The sequence below is a fragment of the Gopherus flavomarginatus genome, chromosome 7, assembly GCF_025201925.1.
Source record: "Gopherus flavomarginatus isolate rGopFla2 chromosome 7, rGopFla2.mat.asm, whole genome shotgun sequence".
Lineage (NCBI taxonomy): Eukaryota > Metazoa > Chordata > Testudines > Testudinidae > Gopherus > Gopherus flavomarginatus.
The window spans coordinates 18,979,306-19,000,832 of NC_066623.1; the positions used below are offsets into that span (position 1 = coordinate 18,979,306).

Here is a 21,527-nt window from a genome sequence, read left to right on the forward strand (position 1 = left end):
TGTGTCTTAGAAGTCAGAACTGGGGAGAGAGACAGGAGTTCTGTAGGGAGCTGTAAAAAAAACCCCAAACCAACCAACCAACCAACCAACAAGCAGCTAAGAAGTCTGTTTGCTGCTATGTAAGTTAAAAGTAAAGCAAATCCCTGGAACGGGGTAAATTTTGACCCTATCCAGGCTATATGTGGGTCCATCTGTCCTGTGTTAGGAGCAATGTGGGAATGCCACTTACTTAAAGGCCTTTTGCCAGATCCTTAACTAGTGTAAATCAGCATCACTTCACTGCCAGATCCTTAACTAGTGTAAATCAGCATCACTTCACTGCCTTCAATGAGGCTACTCTTTGTAGCTAAGGATCTGGCTGATAATTTTGAAGCTTTGACACGCAGGAGTTGCATCATTGACTTCAGTGGGACTATTCACAGGCCCTTATAATGCAGACATGAGATGGTTATTTTTAGGATTATCATTATGAGATGATTAGCAGTTTGATTCCAATAGGAGACTCTACCATCTTTGCTATATACATACCAGTTTTCTTCTGAATAACCAATAATAAAACTCTTCAACTCAAATACTAAAGGATATGGAGGGGGCTTCATTTCCAGTGTGTGCTGACCTTTGGCTTAGCTTCATGATTAGCTTTACTCGCTTAAGAAATGTCATGCTCAGAAAAGGCAATGGACTAAAAACCCAAGAAACTGTAACCCTCTCCTTGTCCATGCAAAAGCAGCAGTGTAAGCTTTCTCCAGCATGCTCCAGACTTCATTTCTGACTTGAAGGAACCTCTTTTTGAGATGAGAAGAGAAGTTCATTCTCCATGGTCCATCCAACCTTCTGCCTTTTTGATGAGATTGCCAAGTAAAGGTGGTCAAAAATTCTCCTCTAACTTTTTTTAGGCAAAAAAAAAAGAAAGGCTTTTTAAAATAAATGGAAATTTGTGGGAAAAAACATCAACTTTGGAATTTTTCGTCAAACTGAAATTTCAACATCCCGTACCTGCAAATGTTCCCATTTTCAAAACTGAAAAAAAAATAGTTTTGTTGTTTTCATCAAATTCCTCAAAACTTTTTTTTTGTAAAAATGAACTATTTTTTTATTCAAAAATTTTAATGGAAAATCAAACTTCTTTGCTAGCTGTCACCCATATCTGTCAGTTTCTTCAAATTATGGCCAGAGTCATTTGGTAGTACAGCAACATAATTCAGGCTATTTTATAGCATTAGGACACATATTTGAAACAAATTCACTGGGATTAACACAGCTGTGAGGGGTGTAAGCAGTGTCTGATTTCTAGGTGGGAAAGTATCAGAGGGGTAGCCGTGTTAGTCTGGATCTGTAAAAGCAACAAAGAGTCCTGTGGCACCTTATAGATTAACAGATGTTTTGGAGCATGAACTTTTGTGGGTGAATACCCACTTCGTCAGATGCATGTAGTGGAAATTTCCGCATGCATGCATCCGACGAAGTGGGTATTCACCCACAAAAGTTCATGCTCCAAAGCGTCTGTTAGTCTATAAGGTGCCACAGGACTCTTTGCTGTTAGGTGGGTGTCATAAACGGATAGTTAAGAGTTAATGGAACAGAAGTACTTCATATCTCTTTTGCCTGTAAAGGGTTAACAAGTTCAGTGAGCCAGGCTGTCACCTGACCAGAGGACCAGTCGGGACAGGATACTTTCAAATCTTGATGGAGGGAAGTTTGTGTGTGTGCTGTTAGATTTTGGTTGTTGTTCACTCTGGGGGCTCAGAGGGACCAGACGTGCAACCAGGTTTCTCTCCAATCTCTCCGATACAGGCTCTTATAAGTTTAGAATAGTAAGTACTAGGTAGATAAAGCGAGTTAGGCTCATGGTTGTTTTCTTTATTTGCAAATGTGTATTTGGCTGGGAGGAGTTCAAATTTATATTTTGCTGAAAGGATTTTAATTTGTACTTGAATACTTAGGCTGGGAGGGTATTCCCAGTGTCTATAGCTGAAAGACCCTGTAACATATTCCATCTTAAATTTACAAAGATAATTTTTACCTTTTTTCTTTCTTTAATTAAAAGTTTCTTGTTTAAGAACCTGATTGTTTTTTTATTCTGGTGTGAGACCCCAGGGGACGGAGTCTCGATTCACCAGGGAATTGGTGGGGAGAAAGGAGGGAAGGGGGAGAGAGAGGCTAATTTCTCTCTGTGTTAGGATTACTGTCTCTCAGGGAGAGTCTGGGAGGGGGAAAGAGAAGGAGGGGGGAAGGTGCATTTTCCTCTCTGTTTAAGATTCAAGGAGTTTGAATCACAGTGATCTTCCAGGGTAACCCAGGGAGGGGAAGCCTGGGAGAGGCAATGGTGAGGGAAAGGGTTTACTTTCCTTGTGTTAAGATCCAGAGGGTCTGGATCTTGGGGGTCCCCAGGCAAGGTTTTGGGGGGACCAGAGTGTACCAGGCACTGGAATTCCTAGTTGGTGGCAGCGCTACAGATTCTAAGCTGGTAATTAAGCTTAGAAGAATTCATGCTGGTACCCCATCTTTTGGACGCTAAGGTTCAGAGTGGGGAAATATACCATGACAGTGGGAAAGAAGATTAAGGACCACTAGGCTACAGGATGGTTGCCTCAGTCTGAATCAGTATTTATTACTTTCTTAACAGAATTCAATAACTTAGTCAATATATTCTGTACATTATTGTAGTCAGATAACACATGCATTGGTATATGCCAAATTTATGTCATTTTAAAGTTTTGTTTGAAAATACTTTAAAAGAGTCCATATGGTATTACAAAGACTTATCTTGGGGTGAGAACACTAGATTTGAGAAGAAAGTAGAGGCATCTCCCTTGCTTTTCAGATTCCAGTTCAGAGGCCCCAGTCCTGCAGTGGGATTGTTCCCATGAGTTAGAACAATTTGCATAATTGAGGATTGCTGGATTGAGCTATTTCATGACTTTGATGAATTTGATTCAACATCTGTGCACTTTATGCAAATAGTTAGAAATGTACCTAAAATCTATTGCATATGTATAGCACATGATTTTCAAATATTTATGATTCATTCAAATCAAAACCAGTGGAATGCTTAAAGGCAGTCTCAGTGAGGAGTATTTCCATGCCAAATTTCAATTTTCTACTGCCAGCCATTCAACAGTTCAAAAAAAAAAAATAACAATTTTTTACATTGGAGGAAGATTTTTGGAGTTATTCCAGATTTATGCTGGAGAATCGTAAAAACTCCCATTCAACTGTGTCTAATGCCTTATTCAGTATCTAGTGTCAAAACCACATGGGAATGTGAGTTGTTAGCATGTTGGCTTATGTTGCAAAATGTTGCTGAGCTAGCCACATCTAACATTTTTTTCTTAAATTCTATTTTATCATATTGTACTCTTTGAATATTTAATGCTGACACATTTGCATAGATTATACAGCCTTGATGGGCAGTAAGTTAGACCTGTGACAGGTTGTTCCAAGATAACTCTATTGGTGTTTCAGAAATGGAGCTATGACTCTTCTTCTTTTCCATGGGAAATTCTGTCATTTTAACATTTGTTCCTGTCATAAACAGATAGTTAAGGGTTAATGTCTCTTTTACCTGTAAAGGGTTAACAAACAGGGACCCAAACACCTGACGAGAGGACCAATCAGGAAACAAGATACTTTCAAATCTGGGTGGAGGGAAGCCTTTGTTTGTGGGTTGTTCTCTCGGGGTCCTGGACGGGACTGCAGGTGCAACCAGGTTTCTGCCAATCTCCCTGCTACAGTGTCTTATCTATTCAGAATAGTAAGTAAGTACAAAGGTGGTCATAGTCCTTTAACTTGTTTTTTCTTTATTTGCAGATGTGTACTTGTTGGAAGTAGCTTAAATTGTGTTTCTGCTGGAGAAAGCTTCTTTCTATTGTCTATAAGCTAAAAGACCCTGTATATTTACCATCTTGATTACAGAGACAATTTTTATGTTTTTTCCTTCTTTATTAAAGTTTTCCTCTTTTTTAGAACCTAATTGATTTTTTTGGGTTATCTTTTGTAAGACTCCAGGGAAGGGAGTCTGCACTCACCAGGGAAGTGGTGGGAGAAAGGAAAGGGAGGAGGGAAGAAAAACCTACTCTCTGCGTTTATCTCTGTATCTCTCTCCGGGGAAGAAGGGAGGGGGAAGGGAACATTCCTTTCGGGTGGGGATTCAAGGAATTGAATCACGGTGGTCTCCTAGTGTACCCAGGGCGGGAAGGAACTGGGAGAAAGAAAGGAGGGGGAAGAGAAATGGTTTATTCCCCTTTGTTTTGAGACTCAAGGAATCTGGGTCTTGGAGGTCCCCAGGGAAGGGTTTGGGGGGACCAGAGGGTATCAGGCCCTGAAATTCCTGATTGGTGGCAGCGCTACAGAATCTAAGCTGGTAATTAAGCTTAGGGGAATTCATGCTAGTACCCATATTTTGGACGCTAAGGTTCAGATTTGGGAATTATACTATGACAGTTCCCAAACTGCATGAAATGTTGAAATTTTCTATGGAATGGAAATTTTGAAGAATTTTCCATTTGGAAATGTTGAAACGTTTAATAGATATAGATTTAAAGGCCAAAATGGACATTGTCAGCATCTAGTTCAGGGGTTGGCAACCTTTGGCACGTGGCTTGCCAGGGTAAGCCCTCTGGCGGGCCGGGCCAGTTTGTTTACCTGCTGCGTCCACAGGTTTGGCCAATCGCGGCTCCCACTGGCCACGGTTCGCCATCCCAGGCCAATGGGGGTGGCGGGAAGCAGCAGCCAGCACATCCCACGATCCGTGCTGCTTCCCACCACCCTCATTGTCCTGAGACGGTGAGCCACGGCCAGTGGGAGACGCAGTTGGCTGAACCTGTGGATGCAGCAAGTAAACAAAGCAGCCTGGCCCCCCAGAAGGCTTACCCTGGCGAGCTGTGTGCCAAAGGTTGCCGATCCCTGATCTAGTCTGACCTCCTGTATAATATAGGACATAGAACTTCCTCAAAATAATTCCTGGAGCATGTTTTTGAAAAACATCCAGTCTCTGGTGCATTGCCTTATGGAACTCATATTGTGGCCCCCATTCTCTTTTATGAGCCGGGCTTCCTGGTTAGACTAAATCTCCCACAATGCACTGAGAGGCATGTAACTCCTCAGAGCTCAGTCAAATGGAAATCAGCACATTACTTGGAGCTGTTGGTCTCCAGGGAGCCCAGCCCATAAGAGAAAATATGGACCTGAACTACAACCAGGGCCGTCCTTAGGCATAGGCAGAATAGGCAGCGGCGTAGGGCCTCACACTGCCTGGGGGCACCACTCTGCAGGCAGCACAGACAGTGTAGAAGCAGGGCTGCTGGGTCCTAGAGAGAGCCGAATGCAGCACAGTCTGAGGAATGGGATTGGCTGTTGGGGTCTCTGGGAAGGGGGGGTAGGGTTGGGAAAGGAGCTCACCTGTGAGTGTGACTCTTTCCCCCCAGCTGAGGTCAGGTGAGGCAGGCTCTGTGGCTCTGGAACCAGTATCCTTTGTTGTCCCCCATAACATCCATTCTTCTCCCCCCTGCCCCATGGAGCACCCCCTCCTTTCTCCCTCCTCCCCAGGAGCACCCCTCTCTCTCTCCTCCGTCCCCTCCGTCAGGGCTGGGTTGGGTGAGGTGCTGGGGGTAGGTGGGGGGAGGGGAGGCTGGCTGCTTGCTGAGGAATGAAAGTGAAAGTAACTCACTTCCTGGGCAGGCAGCCAGAACTGGAATGTCACACAGGGTTTGGATGGGGTTAGCCAGATGTGTGAAAAATCGGGATTGGGGTAGGGTGAGCAGATATCCCTATTTTATAGGGACAGTCCCAATTTTGGAGTCTTTTTCTTATATAGGCTCCTTTTACACCCCCACCCCCACCCATCCCTGTCCTGATTTTACACACTTTCTGTCTGGTCACTCTAGGTGGGGGTAATTGGTGCCTATATAAGACAAAGCCCCAAATATCGGGACTGGCCCTATAAAATCAGGACATCTGGATCTGGCCACCCTAGCTGGGGAGCGCCTCTCCCCCAGGCTGGCAGCTGCCAGCTATCCATCTCATCCGGGGGGAGCTGCATAGGGCAGGATGAGCTGCTGTGGCTCCATGGGTGCCCTGTCCCTGAGATCAGATGCTGTGCTAACTTCACCATGGTCCATAAGGCTGATGGTGGTGCCCATTAGCGTGTGATTGGACCTGACGGTTTGCTGCTGCTGTTGCCACTCTGCACCCCAAGAGGTGGATTTTGGGGTCCTGCAGTTTTCCACCTATCTCCTCCTCTACTGCAGCTGTTGGACCAGTGGGCTGGGGGGTGAGCCAAGCATGAAAGCAGTACTGTGTTGCCATTTAGATTGTCATTTAACAACTTTGTTTGCCAAAAATTCTTGCTAACAATCCTGAATCCAATTTCAATATTATTTAAAAAAAAATCAATATCTTAGCCAAAAACAGAAAATTAAATTGTTGACAATTATTAGTGACAGGTTTGGTTTGAGGCAGGGAGTGGGCCAGTTTTCATCAGAGAAACAAAAAATGTTGACTGACTTTCCTATAGCCTGTTACTCCTGATAAGAGCCCTCCAACAACTGTAATATGCTCATCTCCTTACTAGTGTATAAAGCAGGGGTCGGCAACCTACGGCACACATGTCAAAGGTGGCAGGTGAGCTGATTTTTGATGGTATGCAGCAGCAGGCTGTGCGGCTCAGCCCATCACTGCTCTGGGGTTCCAGCTGCTGCCCTATTGCCAGCTGGGATACCAGCCATCGGCCCCACTCAGCACCTGCTGCTGGCTTGGGGACCCCCAAGGAACCCCAGGCTGGCAGTGGACTGAGCAGGCCAGCTGAACCACTCAACCTGCTGTCAGCCTGGGGTTCCATTCACTCAGCCAGCAGCGGGCTGAGTGGGCTGGTGGCGGGCTGAGCAGGGCCGATGGGGGGTTGAGTGGCTCAGTCTGCTGCCAGTCTGGGGTGCCAGCAGCACTCAGCCTACTGCTACTCCAGGGTTCCGGCTGCCGGCCCCTTGCCAGTCAGGAGCTCAGCCGCCAGCCCCACTCTGCCTCCTGCCAGCCTGGGTGAGCAGAATCCTAGGCTGGTAGCGGGCTGAGGGGGGGTTGGCAGCCGGGATCCTGGCTGGCAGGAGTTGGTGGTCAGAACCCCAGACCAGCAGCGGGCTGAGCAGGGCCTGGGATCCTTGTCTAGGGTTCGAGCCACCAGCTCGCTGCCGGTTTGGGGTTTCATTTACTCAGCTGGCAGTGGCCTGAGCAGGACCGGTGGCCAAGTCCTCAGATAATAACAATAGTTTATTTATATAATATAGACATAGAGAGAAACCTTCTACAAACATTAAAATGTATTACTGGCACGAGAAACCTTAAATTACAGTGAACTTGGCACACCACTTCTGAAAGGTTGCCGACCCGACCCCTGGTATAGAGTGACCATATGTTGTACTAAGATTCTCCTGCTTTTTTTTTTCCCTGTGAGTCAGTATAACTTTTGCCAGCCCAGAAGTTGGGCAGCCAATGTTTTATGTTTTCACAATGTTTTCTCCAACTTTCATAAAGTAAATACATAGTTAATATGAGTTAAAAAGGCCAGGGACACTTCTTTGTGAAGAATCTGTACAGCCGATCATGCCCATAGACGATCCAGAAAAGAAATTTGAGGTTGAATTTTTTAATGTTGTGATGGATAAAGCAGTATCTGCTATTGATGAAAGGTTTAATACCTTGCAAGTACACCATGAACAGTTTGGATTTTTGTATGACATAACTAAATTCAACGAAATAGGAAAACAAGAGCAACTAATGACAAAGTGCAAGAACCTAGAGAGCCTCCTGAAGCACGGTGATAGTTTTGATTTAAATGGACTTGAACTGTACGAAGAATTGAGTACACTGTCATCAATGTTGCCACATGCAAAATCGGTGATGGACATTGTACAGTTTATTCATACCCGCAAACTTGTTGACATATATCCTAATGTGTACATTGCCACTCGTATTCTACTGACAATTCCTTTAACAGTAGCGTCAGGAGAACGGAGTTTCTCAAAACTAAAGCTCATTAAAAACTATCTCCGCTCTACAATGAGTCAGGAACGCTTAACTGGTCTTGCTATTCTTGCAATCGAACAAGACACGACTTTGTCTTTGTCATACGATGACATTATTACTGATTTTGCAGCCAAAAAAGCCAGAAAGATTGCTTTTAATTAAAAATAAATCTTTGTTTCAATACCTCTTCATATAAATTTCCAATAAAATTTTGATAAATTAAAAAAAAATTGCATCATTCTGTCATCAGAATTTTTTCTATAGTGCTGCTTCTTTAGTGCTAGTCCATCAGCATTACAGTGTGCTTAATTAAGTTAAACTGGTTTTAGTAACGTGAATGTGGCAAGTTTTCCAATACTGTAAGCTTATGTTTGTGTTGCTAAGAGCAGATCAGGCACAGGGCACCAGTTTAATAATCTCGCCTACGGTACCATAAATCCTAAGGCCGGCCCTGACTACAACTCCTATAAGATAATGTGTGAAGCAAATGCAGTTTAATTGTTTTTTTGAGCTGATTCAAAACAAAACTCTTTGGGTCAGTTAAAAACAAATGAAATAATCTGTGTCAGATCAAACCTACCAAATATTTAATTTCAATTTTCCCAGTCAAAAATTTTCAGCAAAATCAAAATTTTGGAAATTTTTGATTTTGTGGAAACTGCAGTTTATGTCAGAAAATCTTCGTAACAGGAAATTCTGGACTAACTCTAAGTGCCAAATAGTAATTTATAAAGCTAAGGGGTCATAATGTAGAGGTATTAGTCACGTGGAACTCAAACTGAAGAAAGTCTCTACACTTTTGTAAAGCTTAATCAGAAGGCTGATTTTTCCTATAAAAAAAGCCCAAGTTATTTGGCATTCGGAACTCAAGACTCTGCCCATGGTGTTAACTAAATTCTACTTTTATTACTACTCACTGAGAGCAAGAAATCAGATTATATCACAACAGAGTGCAGTTTTATGCTTCATACATTGCCCTGCAATGCCACCAAAATTCATTTTATGAAGCATTTCACATTTCATTCATTTACAGCTTTCATTGTAGTAAACAGAAATAACAAGCTCCACTTATGTAAAAGTTCCTTACTGTATTACTCAAATGAGATGTTAAAACTTAAAAGTTGTTAGTCTGTTTTTTTAATTTCTCATGTAGGCTGCAAGGGCTTTCAGATTACAGCTCTGTATGTTTTAAAGGATTATTAGCTGGAAAATCTTAACTGTTACTTCAGGCAGGCTTTTAATATTAGTCTGTGGCCAGGTGTAATCCCCGGCACAAGGTGAGGCAAGTGGCTGAAGATGTAGGACTGGATCCTTTGTGTATTAAATTTGGCTGGACTAAACTTTCCTCCCCCAGCTAATCTCAGGAACTAAGTGTACAACTTTCCCCCTCTGGATTTAGTCCTGGACTCAGTAAGTACTGGTGCACACCCTCAAATGATCTAAATAACACTAGAGACAAGGAAGGTGAGGTAATATTTTTTATTGGACGAACTTCTGTTGGTGAAAGAGACAAACTTTCAAGCTACAGAAGAGCTTCTGTTTCAGTCCTTTCAGAACTAGCTCTTTGCTCTTTTCTACTTACCCATGAAACACTGTGTTATTCAAAACTGATAAGGTCTTATTTCCTGTGGGAAAGGTGCAAATGGCCTTGTTTCAATCTAGGAACATTCCATTCCATTCAGTATACGCCTTAAATTTTGCAGGATAAGCTCATGCTCCTTGATCTCTACTAAAACCTGTTTATAAAACCTAGGGTCACACTGATTTCATTCAACACAGCTAAAATCATTTTAAATTCTAATTTTGCTAGTTTTTATGCTTTTTTTTCACTAGTGTTATTCACCGTCTATAATAATACCATTTTATGTCACATTAACTGGAAGGTCCAGGTGACTCAGGATTAGTAATGGATTACGGGACCTTTTGCCCCTGGGTTTTTGGTTTGAATTCATCCCAAGTCTGTAACAATCAAAAGTGTGATTGACTATATATTAAGGTTTCACGAACAAATAGTTTATCAAGGATAAAAATATTAATAAGTGTTTATAAACATGCTACAGATACAAGCAGCACATGTTATAGGGTGCTTTACATGGTTATCAGCAACCTGTTGAATTCTATAATCTATAACAATTATCTATTTTTAACACATTAGCTAATTACATAGTAACCCTTTATAAATTGTTTATAAATGGAGCCTTAATATCAAGTGTGATCCAGAAGTCATTACCAGTTGCTGGCCTATGTAGACTCAATGGGCAATCTACATAATAAAATCCCAAATGGCACCCTCTCTGGCAGTCTCAACAGAGTGGCCAATGAATGAACTAATGCAGGGCAGCATGTTGATGGTTGCGATGCCACTCCCTTTGGTGTGCATTTTTGGCCCAGTCTTACATTCCTCAGGCACTGGGAAAACTACCACTAAAAGTTCAACAGGTATATTGGGTGTGAAAGGAATGTAGGATCAGGCTGTAAATCCTGCATTAAATTCACTTCCAAATAGTTTAGAGGAAAACCATTTTCTATAAAATAGAAGGATACATGTCACAATGGGGTTAGAATCTGTGTCTGCAGTGAACAAGATTCCTTGTTAATTTGCCAGTAATTCAAATGAGAAATGACTGGGATGTGAAATAAATAAAAGGGATGTTATCTGATAACATGCAAAGCCAGACTACACTTCCTTAACAACTCAGTACCCATTGTGCCAACAGAGATTAATCCACTGTTTGCCTGCATTGCAGTAGTATAAACTTCAAGGTGGAATAATGACAACAGTCTGCCTGCCATGGAGTCTTCCAGCCTGGCTTAGTTTTCAGGACATTTGAAGTCACTGACAGCAGCTGAGAAAAGCCATCCCATTGGAGAGGAGCAACAGTCCACACTGCTGTTCCCCGATGCTCAGCATTTTTATGATTAACTTTAATTGAAAACATAAATGAATGGGTAGCGGTAGGCATAGCACATGCAGCAAGCAGGCTTTTCATAGTAACAACTCTCTTCAGAACAATCGGCAGATTAGAGCCAGTTCTTTATTGAATGGAGTGACTCAGAAGAGTTCTTGAATGTCAATACAATATCACTTCCTTTCAGTGAATGACCTATGCCTTAAAAGGAGTTCGTGTTATCAGGGAAACTCTTGTAGCAGGAGAAAGCAGTGTTCCTCGCAATCTGGGTTTGATATAGGACAAAGCCATAACAGATTGCATAGTGCATTCCACAGAAAGTGTGCTGGTGAATTTCAACCACTTATAAAGGGTGGGATATGGGAGTGTTTAATGGTTAAAGCATAGGACTGGGAGTCAGGACTTAGGTGAAATCCTGAATCTTTTGAGTCTATGGCAAAACTCCCGTAGACTTTAGTGGGGCCGGAATTCATCACTGGGCTGCATTTTTAGCTCTACTGCTAACCCACTGTGTGAATTTGTGCAATTCTCTCAAACGCTCTGTGCCTCAGTTTCTCAATCTCTAAAATGGGATTAATTATAATTACCTTCCTTGCCAGAGAGATGTAAGCTTTAAGTAATTACTTGTAAAGATGAGTTATTATTAACTTGAACTATTAATTTATTACTAATTTATGAAAATTATTAACTTTTTTGAAGGGCGGGTTCCTCCAGGATTCTCCATTTTTTTCTTCCATTCTTTCTCTTAGGCTTCATATTATAATCAAACCCCTGTCCTGCTCAGGAGAGTCGGTGACAGCTGTTTCAAGAGCCAGCAAAAAGGACAGCTCAAGTGTGAATCACTCCTCCTAAACGGGCCAGCTACACACTGGCCCAGCCAGTAAGCATCCAATCCCAAGACTGGAACTTATCCATATGACACATATTATGCTGTCTCTAGACAACCAGTCTTGCCCCATCAGGTACTATATTGTGACATGTTGATTTGCCATACTGTTATCTAAGCTTGTGTCTCAACTCTGCGATAACTCAGCGGAGGAGCTCAGTCAACACCTCTGGAACACTACATAGCAATGTGAAGGCCATGATTTCCAATGATGACTGCTCACTAGTACTGTGCAGTGTATCAGGAATGAACAAAATGCCCAGCCCTCTATTTTAATTTGCTTTTTCAAATTAAATGATAATAGCAAGCTGCAATATTCCCTATAGCAGGCCACTTATGGCAATTGCCTTTTACGTCTCTAGTCACCACTTCTCAGGCCATAAGCCTTGCTCTGTCTTAGTGGAACAAACTACAGGGCGAGGGAAAGAAAATTAAAAGGAAATGAGAAATTTGGGCCCTGTCACATCACATTAGCTGATGCACCAATAATATGTGTGCATTCCGTGAGGCAGAAACTGTAAGGGGGTAAGACAATGCCTGCATCAGTCTGACTATGTATATGAGGGTCAAAATATTCTTTACAGGTTATTTGTTTTTACTAATGACTTAGGGTTAGGTCCTGAGCTGTGTCCAAGCTATGCTTGGTATTGATCAGGAATGGAAGACAGTGGAGCAAAGATGGCTTTAAGGCTCTTCTTGGCTCCTGATCCTGGAGCTGATGAAGACAGAGAAGTTTAAATGCTGCTCTTACTAGTTGCCCACTATTTCAAGAGGTGTCCTAGCTGCAAGGGATTGCCTTGGCATAGGAATGCCGCAGCTACACCACTTTTCCTTTTGGAATGGTCCCTGCAACAAGGACATGGCAGGACTTGGCATAGGGGCATAAACAAAAGTCTCCATCTTGATTTTGGGGGTGGTTGGTTTTTAAAAGAAACCTAAGATTTTCATAGGATTTGTGAGTTCACTTCAGAAGAATATTTTGTCAGCAAGCCCTAGTGCACCCTATCCACCATTGTGTGAGTTGAGTTTTGCATATAGTGTCAAAATTTAATGCTCCAATGAACTTGCGAGCCCATGCAAATTTTTGTTTTTCGTGGCTACAAAACCCCACAAAGCTAGTATGGAGAGCTTTGTCCACTGCTATCCTCAGATGAGCACAGGGCTCTTAAAAATGTCAAACTCTTGAGTTAGAACTTTCAAAACATGTTGTGTCAGCATTATTACCAATATAAAACCCTAGGTGACATGCAATGTGAGGCCCTTACCTTAGGACTGGGATGTAAAGGATTCAATACAACCAGAGGTAATAAAAGCAAAGCCTGTCCCAGCTTTAAAACTCACTACTGAATCCAAACTGGCAAGAATTAAGGTACTTCAGTCTCTTTCCAAACCCTGCAAGGGAATCATATACTTAGTACTCTGGTTTTGTCTTGCATCCATATGAAAGCAAAAAGAAAAGCAAACACAAGAGATGTTTATACTTGGTTGGCCAGAGAATGAACCTAAGTACTGGCTGAAATTGCTGTTTGCTGAGATAAAACACTGCAGAACAGAGTCATCAGACATGAAAAGAAAACTTTTTTGCTGCTGTTATTTTAAATTAAAGCAGAGTCTTTGAGAGATTTATGCATTAAGGAAAGCAGAAGAAAAAGAGAAAAAAGCAAAAGTGATTCTCCTTTTAGAGCCTTAAATCTCAGAAATGTTAATCTCTGATCAGTGGAAAGTGCTATAGAATTTTACTATAGTGTTTTGTTTCATGTAGCTAGCTGGCTGAAGGGCTTAGTAATAACATACTAATGCTTTCACCTTTATATCACTGGTTCAACTCTAACCAGCTCAGTAATGACTATAAGACCCTATAAAAATAATTTGTACTCATTTACTGAGTATCTCTCATCTGAAGATCTTGAAGTCCTTTGCATATGTTGTTTTTTTAAGCTTCACAAGACCCAGATGTGGCAGGTATTATTTCCTTTTTATGGATTTGGAAACTAGGACACACTGGGCCAGTTCCTCAAAGGTATTTAGGTAACTAATTCGCATTGTTGTAGATGGGAATTAGTTGCCTAAATAGCTCTGAGGAAGTGGGTCAGTGTGGCTAAAACTATGTCTACACTGCAATTAAAAACATGTGGTTGGTCTATGCCAGCTGACTGGGGTGTGTGGGGCTTGGGCTACGGGGCTGTTTAATTGCCTTGTAGATATACAGGCTCATGCTGGAGCTCAGGCTCTAGGACCATGTGAGGTGGGAGGATCCCAGAGCTCTGTTTGCAGCTGTCTATGTGGCAATTAAACTGGCCCTGAGCTTGAGTTCTGCAAGCCCGAGTCAGTCTGGGTCAGCCACAGGTGTTTAATGGCAGTGTAGATTTTTTGTGCAGTGGTAGTATCATAGCTAATCCGAGGCGTGATTATTGCTAGTTGAAAACTTCCCAATACCCTAAGTGACTTGTCCAAGGTCACATGATGAGTCACTGGCAGAGCTGAGAAAAGGATCCAGGAGTACTTACATGCTGCCTCCAACTTTGATCAGTAAGGGCATAGCTCCACCTAAAACTCTACATAGCACAATTGCAGAGCTGCAGCTGCACCTCTGTAGGGCTTCAGTGTAGACACTCATGACAGCGATGGGAGGGGCTCTCCTGTCATTGCAGTTTATCCACCTCCCTGAGAGGTGGTAGGCAGGTGAATGGAAGAATTCTTCCGTCAACCTAGCATTGTCTACACTGGGGGTTAGGTCAACATAGCTATGTCCCTGAGGGGTGTGGATTTTTCACACCGTGAGAGACATTGCTATGCCAACATGAGTTTTCAGTGTAGACAAACCCTAAACAACATCTGTTCATGCTGATGGCTGGTAGGTGGAATGTGTGGAATGAGCCCATAGGTCTTAGTCCAGTTCTTAGAGGGCAAGTATTCATATGAGAGCCCACCATTGCATTTGGCACCTTTCTTGTCAATCTGACCAAAAGGGACAATTATTTATTGAATCCTGGAGGAGACTTGCTCTTAGGAATGGTCCCTTCAGATCAAGTCAGAGGTACAATGCTGTAGGAGTGCAGTGCTGAGGCAGTTGTCACTGCTTCTGCCCAGGGCTGGTGCAAGGATGTTTCACGCCCTAGGCGAAACTTCCACCCTGAGGCACACCCCCCCAGTGGCAGCTCCTCCCCCCGGGGAGCCGTGTGACAGCTCCCCAACCCAGCTCACTTCTGCTCAACCCCCTCCCCGAGCCCTGCGGCAGCTCCCCACGCCCCGCTCTGTCCTGAGGCACCTCCCCCGCAGCAGCTCCCCATCCTCCCTCCACCCTGAGGACCCCCCACATGGCAGTTCCCCCCCTCGGCCCAGGGAGCCGTGCGGCAGCTCCCCTCCCAGCTCACCCCTGCTCTGCCTCCTCCCCAAGCAGGCCGCTGCTGCTTCACTTCTCCCACCTCCCAGGCTTGCTGCACCTAAGCTGAGCTGGGGCGAGGAGTTCCCCTGCATGCCGCCCCCCCCCTTACTTGCTACAGGCGGCCCTCCCTGCGCCCCTCTGCCCCAGCTCCCTCTGCCTAAATGTCGGCGGTGACCGGGGCGGCCAAAGATCTGGCTGCTGCGGTCGCCACCAAAGAAAATGCCACCCCCCAAATCCTAGTGCCCTCGGCGCCTGCCTAGGTTGCCTAATAGGTTGCACCGGCCATGCTTCTGCCCATGTTATATTTGCCTCTTGATTAAATACAAGACCTAGTTCTCAAATCCTGGTCCTTTGACACTTTTCACCCCAAACTAAATTCACTTAAAACCTTACTTTGAAATTTTAAAAAGGGTTTGATTAAAAGAAAGGTAGATACTGGGAAATGTAAGTGGACTTTTACACTTTAACCAAATCATTTCCTGCTTTTGTTTTTTGAAAACTCACAAATGTAGTTGGTGCTCCACAGAAACCACACAAAAGACTTGTCTCTGCCCTGGGGAGTTTACAGTCTCGGGTCCCAATCCTGCAGTGGGATGTGTGCTGGAGTAGGAGTCCAGCTGTGCAGATTACAACACAGGAGAAGGGCCTCCCTCTTGTAGAAGCTAATGATGATGATTCCCAGAAGGAAATGACAGTCTCTTTTTGAGGCACCAGGACAACAATTTGCCCTGTTTAATAGGTGTGATCTCTACCTGAGAATGGTGACAGTTCTGTAGTCTGACAAAACAATGGCCCTCATTTCGTTAGCAGGACACAAAGAACCAAAGAACAAGTGCTGGATTTACTCTGATTGGATAGTGGCGGTTTTTTACTCCTGCTACCACCATTTCCTAATGGCTTCTTAACGAAGTCCCTCAGTGACTAGCCCTCTGTTTCTCTTGTGGCTGAACCAGGTTGGAAGATGCTATCTCTAGAGGAGCTGACTTTTAAAATTCATGCTGAGTTGTAAGACTTACCTCAGCCGATGTTTTACTTCCATTCTGCAGCTTAACTATTTACGGTCAAAACAATACATAATCAGAATGCAGCCTGGGTTGAAGAGTGACAATCTTATAGCTCTGCTGACCTGGCGGGGAGATTCTGATCTTATTTACCTACTGGAATGAAATAAGAGTTTGGGGAAGAATCTGATTTCACTTTCACTAGGGTAAATCTGGAATAACCCTTTGGAAGCCCCATTCATTTAGCTCATTCCTTTCCAAGGAATCACTCCAGATTTATACCAGTGAAAGTGAGATCAGAATCTGTCCCACTGCAATTACACCAGCGTAAAATTGGTGTACATGAACTCACAATAACTCCACCAGAGAGGTCCTTTGGGGCCATCTGCCTGTCCCAAGTCAGGATAAAGGAGGAAGGTTGGGCGTGGGGCTAGCAGCTCCACCCCGTAAAAAAAAAATCAACCTGCTACAGAAACGCCAAAAATAGAGACAACAGAGACTTTTACCCTGGAAAAAGAAGGGTCTTCAATTCAAAGATGCATGACGCTGGGTGGTAAAAGCCGTGAGGAAGCCACTAAGCTGATTACCCTTCTTGCAACCAGGAGGATTACCATAGGCACATGGAACGTGAGGACCATGTACGAGTCAGGAAAGACGGTGCAGGTTGCAGCAAGCGGAAAAGAGGCCGTCCAAGAGACACCTGGCGACGTGACCTTCAGGCTGATAGCAAAAAAATGGGCTATACCTGGAACCAGTTAGTACGAATGGCCCAGGATAGAGGACTCTGAAGATCTGTTGTTGGCGGCTCATACCCCGATTGGGGTGACGGGCATGAGTGAGTGAGTGAGTGAACTCACAATCAGCCCCACTCTGTTTTATGGTAGCATTCACTGGCTTCTGATTATACCAGTTGATGAAAGCTGTCTGACTTCATCAGTGAAGCACAGGAAGGAGGCTCTGAGATGCAGTGAGAAAGCACACAGGGAAGAAGTGAATGAGCTCAAGGTTCCTGGGCATCTAGGGTCCTCTCTTTGTGTTGTACCACTCGATGCTGGGCACAAAAGTCTGAAAGTTTTTACACAGTATAAAAAGCAAAGAAATAAAGCTGAAAAACAAGAGTTCATCCAGCTGATCCATTCACAGCAAGCAGCAGCTCTGTGTTAAATTTGTCCTCGTACTTCTGTTAACGTTTTTATTTATTCTGTACTCTCTTTCCATTGGCTTCTTCTTTTGAAATGGTCACCAAAGGAGTGCTAAGGATGTAGCTCAGTGGGTCATTATCATAGCATTCCCTCTCAGATCTGAACCTTAGAGTTCAGAAAATGAGATACTAGCACCTGAATCCTCTAAGCTTAATTACTAGCTTAGCTCTGATAGCACTGCCACCACCCAAAAATATAGTGTTTTGGGGCACTCTGACCTCCCCAACCTTCCCTGGGGACCCCAAGAACCCAGATCCCTTGGGTTCTTAAAACAAGGAGAAATAAACCATTCCCCCCACCTTTCCCCCTCTCAGAATTTCCCTCCCTGGGCTATCCTGAGAGATACTGATCTAACCTCTAAATCACCATACAGAGAAGCATCTCCCTTCCCTTCCACAAAGAGGCAAACAGATTCAAGGAAAACAGAGAGAGATTCTCTCTCTCCCCCTCCTGTCTCCCCCCACACCCGTCCTGGTGAGTTATCCCAATCTCCTGGAATAACACAAGGGAAACAAGGGGAAAAAATCAATCAGGTTCTCTAAAAAAAGAAATATTTTAATAAAAGGAAGGAAAAAGTAAAGAATTATCTCTGTAACTTCAAGATGTAAATATTACAGGGTCCTATAGCTTACAGACACCAGAAAGAGACTTTCCCCCCAATACCAATACAAATCAGAATATTCCCAGCAACTACAAATATAAAAGTTAACCAGCCAGATCCACAAAACAATCAAAACAATCAAAAACCTAAACCACCTGTTTTTACTTACTATTATAAAGAAACTTAGAGAACCTGTAGTAATGTCTGGTCTCTGTCAGAGCCTCCGAGAGAAGAACCCACAACGGACAAAGAACACACACAGAAGCTTCCCTCCGCCCAAATTTAAAAGTATCTTGTCTTCTGATTGGTCTTCTGGTCAGGTGTCCCGTTCCCTGCTTGTAACCCTTTACAGGTACAAGAGACATTAACCCTTAACAATCTGTTTATGACAGTCATCCCTTCAGAGACATTCAAATCAGGACTTCGCCTTACCTTACCTGCCAGACAGATAGTGGAAAGAAGTGAACTCACGTCCATCCAACTTGTGGAGTCTGCTTTTCGGGGAACACAGGAAATAGTGTCTCTCTGATGCCAAAACCCCCCCTCGTGAGAGCATGCCTTGCCAAGTCTCTTCTTTGTGAGTCCCTTCTGGAAGGATTTTGTTCCCCCAATTCCTTCTACTTCCCACACAAAACTCAGGCCTCTGTCACAGGGTCAAATTCTAGTCTCAATGGCAGCGGAGTAAACCTGGACTAACTCTACTGAATTCAATGGAGCCACTGCAGATTTTCTCCAGGGTAAGTGAGTCCAGTATCAACAATGTGTGTTGGGAGCAGGTGGACTAGAGCAGGCTCTGCCAGCTTTATACCACCAGTGGATTCCCACATGCCAGGGAAATCCTCAGCTGTTTCTTTACGAAAGCTTTCCAGCTGTTTTGTGCCATTCACAGTGGCTACAGATCTGGCCCAATGCGTATGAAAATAAGATCTGCACGGTACATTAGAAAAGAAGTCGGACATACACATATGCTCATACGCCTAGGATCTGTTGTTTTAGGGGCCAGAAAGAAGCAATATATTATTATTTTCGGGCAGATGTCTCTCTTTTTTCTTTTCACCAGTCTCTGTTCAGTGGAACTGTCACTCATTGCTTCGCCTGTGATGCAATATCCACTCCAGCATTTTATCTCTAATCATCCTCAGATGACACCAGGTTTCCTTGAAGAGATAGGGAGCTTATGTCACCTGGAGCCTGGCACCACATGCGCTTTCCTATCCACCTATGAGTGGTGATGTTGATTGTGTTTAGTGGGCCTGATGCTCCGCAGCTTCCCATTCCGTCATTTACTCTGGTGCCAAGTGGGTATAAAATGTTCTTCAGATCAGAATAGTTGCAGTGTACTCCCACATGGCACTAGTGCAGGGGTCGGCAACCTCTGGTACGCGGCTCGCCAGGGTAAGCACCCTGGCGGGCCGGGCCAGTTTGTTTACCTGCCGCGTTGGCAGGTTCGGCCGACCGCAGCTCCCACTGGCCGTTGTTTGCCGTCCCAGGCCAATGGGGGCGGCGGGAAGTGGCGCGGGCAAGGGTGTGCTTGCCGCAGCTTCCCGCCACCCCCATTGGCCTGGGACAGCGAACCACTGCCAGTGAGAGCCATGGACTGCCAAACCTCCTCCCACATGTGGGAGGCTGAGGAGAATCAGTATAAATTTCAGTACTGGTAATTCAGCTTACAGTAAGGTAGAGTTAATCATAGGGCAGGCTCTGGTCCTCCAGAATCTCCATATCCCCTTACCTTATCAGATAACAAACAAAGGCTCTTGCTGCCTTTGTGTGCTCTCCTAAAACTACATGCCTCTCTCCATACCCTCCTTCTTCTCCAGCTGAAGGGCCTCCTCATAGATTCCTGCCTGACATTGTCATCACAGCTGCTTTTATCCCTAAACCAAATAGCTTATCTCTATACTATCATCTGCAGGCTGCATGAAGGGAACTAACCTAATTTACCATGCCACAAAACTGGCCCCATTTAGTAGTGAATTGCATGGGTCACCACAAAATACCATTATGCTGAGCACCATTTCTCTGGAAATGTTCCTGTGTGTGGGATCTAATATAAAGAGACAAGCCCTTGCTGTGAAGGTTAGATCCATATCCAAACTGGATGGGTTCTGAGCTGGGATTTTGATTTGGGCTCATTACAGAGTGTGTGCAACTTGCAAATTTCAAATGTGTAGCTGGATCTGGACTTTGAAAATATATGGTAAGGCGAGGGGTGTTGTGGATCTAGAATTCTGATTCATGTAGTAAAGTGATTATCGAGGGGTTAACCTGTTTAGTTAGTAGGAATCCCCCCATGCACACACACACACTCTTCTCATGCAATAAAGCAGCAGGTTCTCAGTTTGCAATCCTGTGAGTAGACATATGTTTGTTGCACTGAGCAATCCCTTCACAAAATTGGTGAGGAAAACATAAGAATGTTAATTTATGGGAAAATTGAGAAGTTTAATGAAGAAAATGAGGATTGTCAGCCACTACTTTCTTGCAAATGAGATTATGGATAAGGACAAAGAGCAATTTTCCCCTGTGACAGTAATATCCATGCCTTCTTAAGGAGCTTATTACTATCTCAGGGCAGGTCTACACTACTGCTTCTGTCCATATAACTTACGTCACTCAGAGGTGTGAAAAAGCCACCCCCCGAGTGATGCAAGTGACAGTGACCTAAGCCCTGTCCTCACCAGCACTATGTCAGCAGGAGACGCTCTCCTACCAACATAGCTTCTACTTCTTGTAGAACTGGAGTAATTGTACTGATGGGGGAGCTCTCTCCTGTTGTCATAGAGTGTTTTCACCAGATGCGCTAAAGCGTCATAGCTGCATCAGTGCAGCTATGCCGATGTAGCACTTCTAGTGTAGACTAGCCCTCAGAAACCAGGACATAAAAGTTTAGAAGACCTGAAAATGATCTTAACAGAGCATTACATGCCAAAGCCAAGGATTAATGTAGCATGTTTCCAACTTGTATAGTAGGATGAGGACCCAAGATGAAACTCTATTTATGTATGCAGGAGTACTAAAAAGTTTAACTTAATATTGCTAATTAGGAAATGTCCTTAGAAAATATGCTGCAGGACAGATTCATTTGTTGTATTAACAGAGAGAGAATTCAAAGATGAATGGTGGCTGAAGGGAACTTAACCTTGCCCAGAGCAGTAAGATTGACAGCAGCAATGAAAGCTGCAGTGAAAAACTTACAAGATTTGCACTTAGGTTGCAGGGACAATCGAACATTCAGCTCCATCCTGGAATCAAAGTGAGCATATCGTACCTGCCTCTGTCTGAGTTGGAAATCAGCCTGCACCCTGGAAGTGGTGAAGTCAGACATATCGTTCTTTGTAATATGATATTCGATAAGTCATGCAGTTCTTCAAAAAGAATCAGAACCATAATTTTGAATGATTAAGAATCTGATTTTGCAACCCTGTCTTCTGAACCACGATCACATGAAGCTAAAATCACTGTTTCATTTATATTTGATCTAGTATTGCTTACACCTCTTGGTGGTAACTAGGGATAAGTACATA

The 21,527-nt window shown here is 43.7% G+C and overlaps 1 protein-coding gene and 1 non-coding gene across 2 annotated transcripts in view; one reads left to right on the forward strand and one right to left on the reverse strand.

Annotated features, from left to right (window-relative positions):
• DPYSL3 (dihydropyrimidinase like 3) overlaps nt 1-21,527 on the reverse strand; it is a 196,319-nt gene that overhangs the window by 90,377 nt on the left and 84,415 nt on the right. The gene's annotated exons all lie outside the window — the stretch shown is intronic.
• Nucleotides 14,178-14,323, forward strand: LOC127056094 (U4 spliceosomal RNA). The gene has a single exon (XR_007775736.1). It is a non-coding gene; the product is annotated as a U4 spliceosomal RNA (small nuclear RNA).